The sequence below is a fragment of the Vigna umbellata genome, chromosome 1, assembly GCF_029865625.1.
Source record: "Vigna umbellata cultivar VRB3 chromosome 1, Vumbellata_1.0, whole genome shotgun sequence".
NCBI classification, from domain to species: domain Eukaryota; kingdom Viridiplantae; phylum Streptophyta; class Magnoliopsida; order Fabales; family Fabaceae; genus Vigna; species Vigna umbellata.
In genome coordinates, this window is record NC_142165.1 from 6,860,896 (window position 1) to 6,874,138 (window position 13,243).

Genomic DNA, 13,243 nt, shown 5'->3' on the forward strand with positions numbered 1-13,243 from the left:
ATTTCAGGGTTGAAGCTCATGATGATCCAATCATTCATGGATCATGTCCTTTTTCCATCGCCAGGCTCCAATTCCTTTAAGATCACGTTCCCTCGCGCCATGATCATGAAACTATGGACTATCATTCACCATATCATTAGTTCATTATATCCATTTCATCCATCACCAACTACACTCTTGCACTCAAATCTCATAGTAACATGTTCTAGGTTAAAGTTTGGATTACAGATGCATTCATGTTCATCGACTAAAGCATCGGAGTTCAAAACGGATCGTCACAAAAATTCAACCACACATGCCAAGTATATATTGAACAGGTTGATTTCAATATAAACGAATTCAATTTAGAAGATTTGGTTAATTATATTGTTTGCTTCTATTTTTTATGTTAATATATGTCAATAAATTTAAAACAAAAACAATTCTAACTACTTCTGATTTTTATAAAATTATGTTTTAATTATTTTTCTCAAAAAAACTATGTTTTTATGATCAAGATGTTACTAATTTAATTAATTACAAGTTTGTTATATATGGCACTGTTTATTAGTTTCGAAACTAGCTACTTTATTTATTTTAGGTAATGGTGAGGTTTTGATCTTTTAGCACTTTAAGTAAATAAAGGCTTTAAACATCCTCAAAGCTGGTATAATGACATTATTAGTTTCGCATTTTTATTTACTATAAAAACATTATTTGGGTTTTTTCTTTGAATATAGAAAAACATATATAATAAAAGTATAAATTTCTTGCGTACACGTTTTTGATGATATTAAAAACTAATAACAACACGAACAAACTCATATTATGATATATTAAATGGACCAAATTGATCTCCACAATTTCATCTTATACTTACTAATTACCATTAAATTTGAATATCGACAAAATTTCATTCTTGGTAATGAATGTTAAATATATTCCTTTGAAAACGATAGAAAGTTAAATTAACTAAAATAAACACCCAGAGACCAAGTGAACCTTTAGATAATTTGATTATGACAAGGGTATGAGTTGTATGCGTAAGGTGAACTAATCCACTTCTGTTAGTATTTTGGCATTTTTTTAATCTGGGTATTTATCTGTATATGTCCCTTTTTCTTTCAAGTATTAAACCAAAAGTTTTATAGTATAAAATACACTATTATAATTCATTTCAATAGTAAAAGTTAAAAATAATATATATGTATTTTGGTATGTTTAATAATAACATATATCACTTAAAAACTAAGGTGAAAAACAATTTAAATACACTTTCAATTCTTATGAATAAAATTATGATATTCCGAGTTCCAAGAAAAGCAATGTCTCAAATTATATAAGTTTTCACATCCATAAAATAAAAACTCTTTTTGTTAGAAATACGTACAAATAATAATTAAATATAAGTTACTAACTCATATTTAAGAAAGTAAAAATTGAAAGATAATTACCTTATAACTTTCTTGAACCCATATGACTATACATAATTATTTTAAATGTGATTATAATTTACATATATCCTTTATATTTTAAATAAAAATAATTTTTTATAAATGTAAGATTTGGACTTTGGATCACTCTGTATTAATTGACAAAAAATATTGTATAAAATTTAACGCACAATGTTGGAAAAGAATGGAACTTATCATCCATACCAAATTTAGGTATTTTAAATAGAAGTCTTGTAATGAGTATTTGGAGAGTTTAATTATAACCACACATGAAATAAAATAATGGTAGTTATAGTTCTTTAATAAGGAGATTTAGGTATTTGTTGTCACTAATCACCAGTGGAAGTAATTTAAATTTGTGTTAATTAGCCGTGGGATTGGGCTATCCACTATCCACACACCATGATTATCCACTGCTTTTGAGTTATTTATAGAGCTACACAATATTAGTGCCTTCACCACTATTACTTCTCTGCACCTAATTTTCCTTGTACTTACTTTATTTTTCTGCAACTAAAACTTTATACATTATTTTGCTTATCAATCCACGTTGCTTGTCTCAAGGGAAGATGAAATTAAGAATGCTAAGGTGTACTAATCTGCTATTTGGAAACTTTGAAAATCAATTAAATAAATCGCACATAAATCAAAAATGTATTTCGTATCAGTATTTGTATTTATTTAAAACTAATTTTAAATTTTCATTCATTTGACTCTTGTTTCTAAAATAGTAATTAAAATAATTATTTAAGATTTACAAGGTGACATGAAGGTGCAAGTTGAAAGTTCATGTAATTAATTGTAAAAGGTTAAACATAGACCAACGATGTGTTTGTTCCTTTTTTTTGTTAATCAGATTATAATAAATTAGCATGGTGGGGAGCAGCAAGCATAAACCTGGCATATTCAAGAAATTAGACAAGAAGATTAACCACTAATGGTGTTTCAAAATATGATTAACCAATAATGGAAATCTACTGTCACAGTCCACATTCTATTCAAATTTTTAAACTCCTTATGGAAGCATTTTACGTCAACAATACTGAAAAGGTTGACGATACCAAAATAAAGGAATAAAAAATTAGATAGCACAACTTTTTATGTATTTGTTGTTTTACCATATGATCATATATCTCTTCTGGAGGAAAATACAGAGAAGTAATGTAGCGTATAGTTATCGATTATCATACGCGTATACTTATTATCATAAGCGTATAGTTATTTATCATAAGCGTATACGATAACTAAAGAAAGATAGCTTCTTCTTCTTCCTCAATGAATGTTATTAATTTTGTTATAGCAATGAAATTATAACTTTTAAATGAGTGGTTGCTGTCTCAGCAAGCAGTCACATTAAGTAGAGAGGTTGCTTTGAATGTACACAGTACACGCATGCTGCTTTTGTTTCCAGTATGCCTCTGCCATTAGATTCAGACTATACACTGTCATCCCTTTTCCAAAACAAAATGTTAAATTAAAATTAAAATTTATATTAATTTATAACAAAAAGTAAAATAATATATAAAAAAATTTAAAATTATTATTTTAATATTTTCAAATTTAATTTATATATTATTAATATGGAATCTTCTTGCTAAATCTTTTATAGTAAAACCCAACAAGTAATTCCTAGTCAAGTTCAAGTAAAGAATCAATATACGCTCACAAATATTGGTTATCATATATTGTCTTGTCAAAATAAAGTTAATATAGAATACGTTTTATGATCGGTGTAAATATCTAAAATATCAAATACGTATATTTTCTAAAGTTTTCATATTTTCTTTTCTCTTTCTAAACTTGAAATATATTTTGTAGGTGTATATAAAATTTAAGCATATCTGTAAGTTTTGTTAAGACACTTTAAAGATGACAAATTTGGGCGAATGAGGGTATGCTTATCTGAATCTCTTTTAGCATTCATTGATGTAAATATAGAAGAGTAGACCAAAATAAGGAAGAGTAAGTGTCTTGTCTTGTAATTTTATCTCTATTTCTGTGAAAAAAAAGGTTGTCGGTCCTGGGCATCACTGTCCCCTGTTGAATAATTAAAAAAATATTGTTGGAAAGAATGCTTACAGTGTGGTGCATTGTGAATTCTGTTAGCAAAAAGCAAGCTGGTGTTGGCAGCCAACTTGTTTTTGGCAGCCAATTTTTTTATGTTAAATTTGGTTATGATATGATATTAAGAAATGAAATAGTATGTTAAGTAGTGGATTTTAAATTTAAATTGGTTTTATCTGATGTTGAATTTTTCAAGAGAAAATGGTAAAGGTCTTAAACTAGGGTATACTTGGTCATGGCAGTGAGCAATACTTAGCCAATGAAATAAAATACAATTAAATAAGCTGCATAAACAGTAGGTGGGTGTCTGGCATTGGCACATGTTGCAGTACAGACATCATATAAATTAACTATCGTGGAACGACATTTTAAAAAATAATAATATATTCATTATATTAATTTTAATTTATAAAAATATAATTACGATTTGATATAAGTATTTTATTTTATAAAATTAAATAATAAATTTTGATTCTTTACATAATGATAATGGTTTTTAGTTATATATATATATATATATATATATATATATATATATATATATATATATATATATTGTATATAATTATTTCATACTTTGAGTTAATCTTAAGAATTTAAATTCAATTTTAAATGAAATAAATTATATATAAAAATAAAAATAATAGAATTTTAATAAAAATAAGTATCAACAATGCTAAAGTTATTGAGTAAATTCTATAAATATTAGAGGATAAAAAATATGAACAGTAGGTGATATAAAATTATAAGCATAAAAAAATGAAAAGAGTAGAATCTTTGAAAATACAGATTAATACAAAAAAAATGTAAATAGTAAATATAAAATTACAAAGGATAAATCATGTAGAGAAAATATAAAAAGTAAATTCTAAAAATGCAAAGGTTAGACATATAATAGACTCATATAGTGGAACTATCGTGTTTTAGCACAAATTCATATTTCAAACTTTTATTATGTTGGAATTACGGTTACAATGAATAAATTGAAAAAGATATATATTTTTTGTTATTCATTTTATATCTTTGATATGAACTAATTAATCATATACACTACAAACTATTTCGACACTTTCATGCATTAATATTTACTCCATTTTTATTTCATTTTGTTATTAATTTATTTGTATACAGTTAGGTTCTATTTTTTTTTTCATGTATTAGCATTCTCATCTAATTGATGAAATAGATAAAATTAATTAACAAGGTAATGAGAATAACATGAAATTAAATTTCTAATAATTCAAAAAATATAATTATAATTACTAATTTAAAATATAAAGCAGCATACATAAAAAAGCTAAGTTATTACATCATTCAAATTATTGTATGAAAATAAACTACAATTAGAAATACATCAATAAATCAATAATCAATATGAATAAATCGATATTTAATAAGAATACAACCCCATTACAAATAAGTTAATAAATCATTTTTAATAAATCAATATCCAATGTGATTAAATAAATGGTAAACAAATAAAAATATATAAATTATACATTACACAAATGAGTATTTCACATGAGTACGAGTGTTCATCCTTCTTTTCAAAATACTTTAAATAAAGTAAAATAATGAAACATATTCAAAATAATTGGTGGAATAGGCTTTAGGGTTTTGTTTAATTAACGATACAAAAAATATTTTATTTCATATCATAATTAAAAGACGTTACACGGCTTCAACACAAACCAATTCACTCGTAAATCGTTATGGTGCATGATTTCTAATTTAAAATTTTTAATTAAAAATCGTTATACTCAACACGACTTTAGCACAATCCCAATACATCAAAGTCGTGCTTTCTAAACACGATTTCTACCTTTTAGAATAGAATCCAAAACCAAAGTTGTGTGCATGAACACGATTTCCATGTAGAAGTTGTGTGGTTGACACAAATTAACCTATTGTACCGTATAGTTTGCAGTATACCGTACGATCTCTCACGCATTCAAAGTCGAACGATTTTCCGAGTTCAACCCTTCTAAAGGTCGGTATATCATATGGTCCCCTGATCCCGTGAATCGAACGGTTCTATCCAGGCTGATCACCCATATCGGCCGACTGACCATATGGTCAGATTACAAACGATAATAGCTCATTAAAGTCCCTAATGGAGATTAAGGCGTGATTGAGCCGCCATTAGGCTAGCGAAAGGTAAAAGCCCATTACAACCAGTATAAATAAGAGTCCCATGTATGATTTCTATCACGCTGCACACGGTGCACAATACACATGCATTATTGGCATCTTTTATAACCGTTCGGTCATTTTACTGACTTGAGCGTCAGAGCATCTTTAACAGGTACGCCCCCCCCACCTGACTTGGAGGAGGAGGCGGTTAGAGTAAAGCCCGCCCGATCTTCATCCGACAACGCGTTGAACAATGCTTGTTCGTCTGGTCTCTAGTATCCACTAGGTCTTCAATAGAATTAGGAATGTTTTAGTAGGGTCACACCAAACCCGATTGAAAGAGCTATTACTCTTAATAAATTTAAAACATCCATTCTCATAGTTTTTACGTAAATATGCACCACATGTATAAAAAAACCAAAAATAAATCGATGAATGATTATAAAATGATGGATCAAAATCAAAATTATGGGACGAATCATTACAAAAAGGTTGGAAAGTGTTATCTTTATATATTCTTTACCAATACAAGTAAAATATTCCTGGAAAAATTCCCTTGCTATGGAAATAATTCATCGACCCAATTTCTATGGATACATGAACATTGTATATCCTTCTAATATATACCAAAATTATAGAGGTACAATATTAATACACTGATTAGGTAAAGTCTCACTATGTCAAATATCTTGACGTGAGAGATTTCATTATCAAGAAAATAGAAGAAAATTAATCTTTAACAAAATTGATAAATAGACCTAATAAAAATTGTATTACATCACATAAATTAATCATTTTATTAGTCTTCGTTAGTAATTTTGTCATTGGATAACACGTTTTAAGTATAATGGTTCTCTTTTTTGTCGAAAACAATTCTGTATTAATTACAAACGGTAAAGGAGGATACAAATTAACAGTACTGTTAATTCAGATATTCGACTTATCAGAATTTAGACAATATGTTTTAAAATTTATGTAATTTAGAAAACAAAGCTGTCAAGTTAATTAAATTGTTCATTGGATATTATACTAATTTCTTATTAAGATAAATAAATTTACTCTTTACATATGTATTTAGGAATTTGATCCTTGTCTGGGTAAAGAAAATATGTTGATGGAGGAAACTTGAGTAAGTAAAAGAAAGACAAAGACAATTGTAAGCATAAAGCAAAAATAAAAGTCTTTTCAAAGTTAGGATTGAACTATTTTGAAATTTAATTATCCAAATCAAGCCTACAAGAATATTCTTTAATCACAATTTACAAACAACAATCAATTTAGCAGTGCAACTCGCAGAATAAAAGAAAACAAATAAAAGCATTCAAACTATCAGAACATTAAATCCAAGTTTCGAAATCAATACCAAATTATTTTCATTTATTTTTTTTTTTGTGTGAACAACATATTAGAGGGAAATAAAGAGAGCTTGAACGCAAGAGTTTGAACTGATAAAGAAACCTTGATAAAGAAAAAGGAACTGGAAATGTCATTCCATTGATAATGATAAGTGTTACACAATCGTAGGACCAAATAATCAGAAAAGTACCGACAGTAACAAGAAAAATCATATGAAAACAATAACACGGTGGTCCTAAATATTTATTTAATGTGCATGCTTATATTTTGAAGCATTGCATCTGTGTTTAGGTAGAGGCAGTGGTGTTCAATTCGGAGCTTAAACGACGCCATCGAAGGAAGCTACATAGGAAGAAGGAAACAGTAGCCAGAAACAGAACAGAGACAATTCCGTAGATAATAATGTCAACTCTTTTGATGTGAAAATGATGATTTCCGTCAGGATCCTGAAGAAGTCTACGGTGGTGCCCTTCAACCATGTCTGTGGCTGCCAAATATGTTGCTGAGAACAAACTGAGAATGCACAATGTCCACATCATTGTTTATGGGAGAGAGTGCATCTTTAGTTTATTTATATATTAATTTTGGATGACACGGGAGAAGAGCGAATTTATATGCTTGCATGCATGCAATTGAGTGATCATTATGACTGTACATGAAAAAAAGATTATTACTATTGCATGCCAAAACCTATCATATATAAATTAAGAAACATGTGTAAGGAAAAATACAATATGTTATTAAAATGATTATAAGAAAATTGAGAAAGTGAGTGAGAGGAAGTGGCAATCCAGAGGCACTGTTTCAATATTTTTGCCATCTGAGAAGTAGACAGAGGCAGTAATAGTTGGATTTTGTTTCTGCAGTTCAAACATGGCCACTCCAATACTCCCATCCAAACCCTTTTCCAGTAGATACTTCTCTCTACCTATTATTCTCCATTTGAATGTGCCCTTCTCTGTACAACATAATTCACCTTGAAAAATTAAAATTGAACAATAATTTTTAGAAATTCTTCATCTATGTTTCATTAAAAGTATAGAAACTCGTTTATGCTGACATCAATGTTTGGTAAAGTTTGAGTTTTAATAAAATCATGAGCGGGTAAAATAAACAATTTTTAAGAGAAAAATGATCGGTGTCACATATAAAATGTTTAAATTTTAATCATACCTTAAAATATGGAGTACTTTAAGAGTAATTTTTTTATTTTCGTTGATGATCTTGAAACTCCTAATCCATCTTAAAAGTGCCACCACAAGTAAATGAAAAGTTTCAAATGTTTAAATTTTTTTCACAAAACTGAAGAAAGACGAGGATGACATTCAAAAGACTCTTTGTATTGTGGGCATTACTACAAAGTTGAAAAATAACTCTATGACTTAAAACAATGGGACTTTGACATATACTAACATAAAAATAGCTTTTAATGTATAATATTTTAAGTTCTTCACCTCGGTTAAATATACAATGTCGTTACGAAAGCCGTTAAATTGACGTCTGTTATATTTGAACATACCTCAATTAATGTGTGTTGGTTTTATAACAGACAATAATTGATGTATGTTGTTCTTACAACATACGTCAATTTATGAGCTTGTTTTTTTTTTAACTTTTCGTCAATATTTTCCACCATTGAAACCATGAAAAATCAATATACAACACTAAGAATATACTACAAAAAATTCTAGAATTTTAGAAGTAGTAACAACCAATGAGAAGTACAACAGTCAATGAAAATGTATAAAAAAAATTTAAAAATGAAACTAATCGTGAGGATGAGGGAGTAGAGGTGCGGTTGTGAGGATGAGGAGAAGACAACTACAGTTGGAGAGGAAAAAATAGAACTCAACGGTGTTCTAAATGGTGTCTATGAACAAAACTAATCAGTTAAAGTGAAAGGAAATCATACATATAGGCTATCAATCAATGGACATTTGTGTTAAGTGGAAGAAACATTACCTTTGATGGTCACCGAAAGCTTTTTCGAAGAAGTTTGACTCGTAATGAAGAAAGTGCGCACAAAAATAGTGAAGCAAATGTTCTTTCTCGATCGCGCTCTTAAAATATTTTTACGTTCAAATTTTTATGAAATGAACATCAATAGACAAATGTTCTTTGACCAACTGACGTCAAAAAGGCATTTAATGTATGTTTCTCTGACCAACAAACGTCTAATGGGTCTCTTAAAATATCTTCGCGCTCAAATTTTTATGAATTTGAACACCAACAGATGTTTGTTCTTTAACCAACAGACGTCAAAAAGGCATTTAACGTTTGTTCCTCTGACCAACAGAAGTCTAATAAGTCTATTAAAATATCTTCGCGTTCAAATTTTTATGAATTTGAATACCAATAAACGTATGTTCTTTGACCAACAAATGTCAAAAAGGCATTTAACGTATAACCAACCAACGTCAATCCCGTAATTTTATTTACGATATTTTCGCCCGTCATTTTTAACGTTGGATGTTTGGTTGTCAAACATTGAACATTAGACGTTGTGCGCCAATTTTACACTAGTGATATAGGTCATCATGTTAATGCATGTTATTACAAACTTAGATGTGAATCTGGATCATTATCAAAAAGAAAAGTTTGAGACACGAAAAATCAATCAAAAGATTCATCGTATGTTAATTGCAAGAATCATAATTAAACATAACATTCCTTATAATTTTGATAAATATGAAGGAATTAAAGAGTGGATAAAATACATTAAGCCTATTGACATGAAATGTAGGAACACTACTATTTTAAATGTGAAAAAGGAATACACATGGATAAGTTAAGAAAATCATTTCTAGGATTCCAAATAGAATTTGTTTAACCTTTGATGTTTGGACTGCAATTACTTTTAAGGGCTACATTTCCCTAATTGCACACTTTTTTAATGAAAACTAAAAATTGACAAGTAAAATTCTTAACTTTTGTCAAATGAAACAATCACACACATGTGTTGCACTAGAAAATGTTGCATTTGATGGTCTAAAACAATGAGGTATCGATGAAAAATATTTCTCAATTACCTTGAACAATGTTTCTGCTAATAATATCTTGTAATACATTTTAAAAAGCTATCTTTGTGTTCATAAAAATTTGCTAAATGATGATGAGTCTTTCCAAGTACAATGTTGTGCTCACACCCTTAATTGATAGTTCAAGATGTTTAAAGTTGGTTGACAAAACACTTCATAGTATTAGAGAAAGTGTATGTTAAATGTTAATGGTGGAAAATTGAAAATAAGAAGTCAAAATGGAGAGGTGAAATTCAATGTGTTTGAAGTTGAACAAATTGCTTGGGGTTTCTCTTCACAATCTAACAACGAGAAGAGAGAGACATCAGTGCAAAGAATGGTCAATGAAGTAAATCAAGTCAATAGAATCACCCAACTAAACGAAAAGGGTGATTGACATGATCATCATGGTACTATGAATGAAAAAATTAGATTCAAACCAGGCTAATCCATAAAGTTTTGTCAACCCAAGTTGAAGATTATTGCAGAAGATGAATAGAAAAATGGTCAAAGATATGGGTTGTTAAAGAAATAAAAGTGAGATTGAAGATCCATATTTCTAGAAGGACAAAATTAGTGACTAGTAAAAAGTTGAAGCCTTAAAAGTGTGATGAAGGGAAGAAACACACCAAAAGAACTTATTACGAACCATGAACATTAGGCGTCAAGCTAAAAAATGTTAAACAAACACTTGCTGGTACCTGTTATTTTTTGAGTTTACTAAAAAAACGTTAAACAAAACCCTAATATGTTAATCCATCAGGCGTTGAGCTAAAAAAGTGAAATACACAGAAAAACATTAAAGGGGGTGAATAATATTTTCTAAATTTTTGCAAGAGGTGTCTGATGAGTTTTCAAAGGATTACTAAATAAGGGTATGCTTTAGACGATGACATAGAAAACTTAACAAAAGCTTTTAAAGAAGAAAAACAATAAAGCACAATTTTTATATGGGCTCACTCAACCTAAGCTATGACAATCCACTTTAGCAAGAGTTTCTCCACTTAGAAAAAGACACGTGGTCACTTCCTTCTTAAAAAAACTCTTACTAAGAGCTTGTCATGTGACCATCATGCCCCACGGTGGGACACCCTCCATCAAGCTAAAATTACAAACCATACAATACTTGGTCCTTAATACAAAGCCTAAAGGGAAATCATATACTATTGGAGCCTTAATACAAGGTCTAAAATACACCTAATTTACTAAGAACATGCTGATGACCCATGATGATAAGAGTTCATACCCACCTTCCACATATGAATCCAACTCTTTTTAAGTGTGCTTGGTCATGGCTAGGGTGTATGTCATAATAAGTAATAAAATATTAACATGACATTACCATTTTGAAATTGTTAAATTTTTGTCCACTGATTTGTAACCAAAGTTATAATTCTACAATTCTGCACTTAACTAGATCTAATACAGAGTTAAACATAACATTGTAATTAATTATTATTACAACTAGTTCAAAATATATGTAGGGGAGCTTTGAGCTTCTGGTGGTTTTGACCGATTGTGTTTTAATATAAGTTGTACATTATTTCTGTCTAGTTAAAGGCTGAGTGTGAAACTCGTAAAAAATAAAAAATAAAATATATTTTTATTTATTTATATTTTAATACTAAGATAAATTATTATGATAGTGTGTTTGTGGGTTAAAAAGTGTTGAATGAGTAAATAAAAATTAATTATAATTTTTTAAATTAATTTTGTAAAATGTGTGAAATATATTAAATAATAGTATTTGCAGTGTAATATCTATGAAATTGAATTGGCCTAGTGGTTGTTTGTTGGTTACTTATCCGGGTGAGTTACAAGATAGTGAGTTTGAACCTTGGAGGGACATATGCTGCTTAACTTTTCTTTTTAGTGGTGGGAAATGTTGTGGTTTAATGGTGTTGTAAAGTGTATCAACCGGTGAATCTCTCTAAGAATAGAGCAGTGGTGGGAGGCGATGTACTTGCCTAGTGAAGCTTCTGGAAGAGTGGTGGGAAGTAGTGTACTCTCCCGGTGAAGCTTTAAGAGAATGGTGGAAAATGTTGTGGTTTAATGGTGTGGTAAAGTGTACCGGCCTGGTGAAACTCTTTAAAAGAGTGGTAGGAGGTGACATTCGACCTTCTGTTGTATGTGATGTCATGTGAAGATATGTGTAAGTATCTTAAGATATATATTGTTTAGAGGACATATTTTAAGTAGTTGTTTAGTACTTATGTATGCTTATATGACTTGTTTTTATTAGTTTATCCTTGCATGTTGTGGTTCTAGTTTCCACCTGCGATGATCATACTTATACGGGAGTAGATGTTGTTACAGATGTAGCTAAAGTGAAGTTGAGTGGTGAGATACGTAGGAGAATTATGGGGTTTGAATTTCAATACTAATAATTTTGTAATGAAATTTTTTATTCGCTTCATAGTTACATTTGATTTATGAAGTTTTTTCAATTTAGTTAAAATAAATAGAAGTTTTTATTTAATCTGTATTCTGTAATGGTATCAGAATTAAGTTTTTAAAAATTTAAGTAAACCTGTGACATTCCAAAATTGGGGCATTACACCGAGCAGTCAAAAACCCTTTTGATTCCATGAAAGACGATTGGTGGGTCGCTAGGCTAGACAAACAAAATTAGCAACAAGAATAATTACGTCAACTCTAAGTCAAATTATCACTGTTTGGACCATAATTAGACCAGAACTAATGATAAACATATCTCAAAATATATAAATACACGTTTGATATCCAGGTAGTTGATTACCTTTTACTACGCATTTATTCTTACAACATGCAGACAAACACTAACTTTAGCATTTGAGTGTAGGGAAGACTGAAGATAAAACTCTAACCTAATCTTGGAACTTGAAAACTCTATGTGAAAGTTGAGTTAACATCGATTCCATAAACCGAAACAATTATTATTATTATTTTATAGTTTTGAGTAAATATTTCATGTAACTTTATTTATGATTCAAGAATTTGTGTGTTGATTTTTCATCGTGAAGATTAAAATCTTATTGTAACAGAGTTTCATTTGTTTTGTCACCAAACCTTTTTCATAAATTATTTAACGGTAAATACAGAAAGAAACACGATAAAAACCTTTTAATTTTTCATCAATATTAATTATGTTTTCTACTATAAAATCACGGAAGGAAAAATGGTGAACATAAAATAATTCCTTTGAAATTTAAAAATTAATGGAATCATTTGGAAATTTATCCTAATCAATTCCATATACTA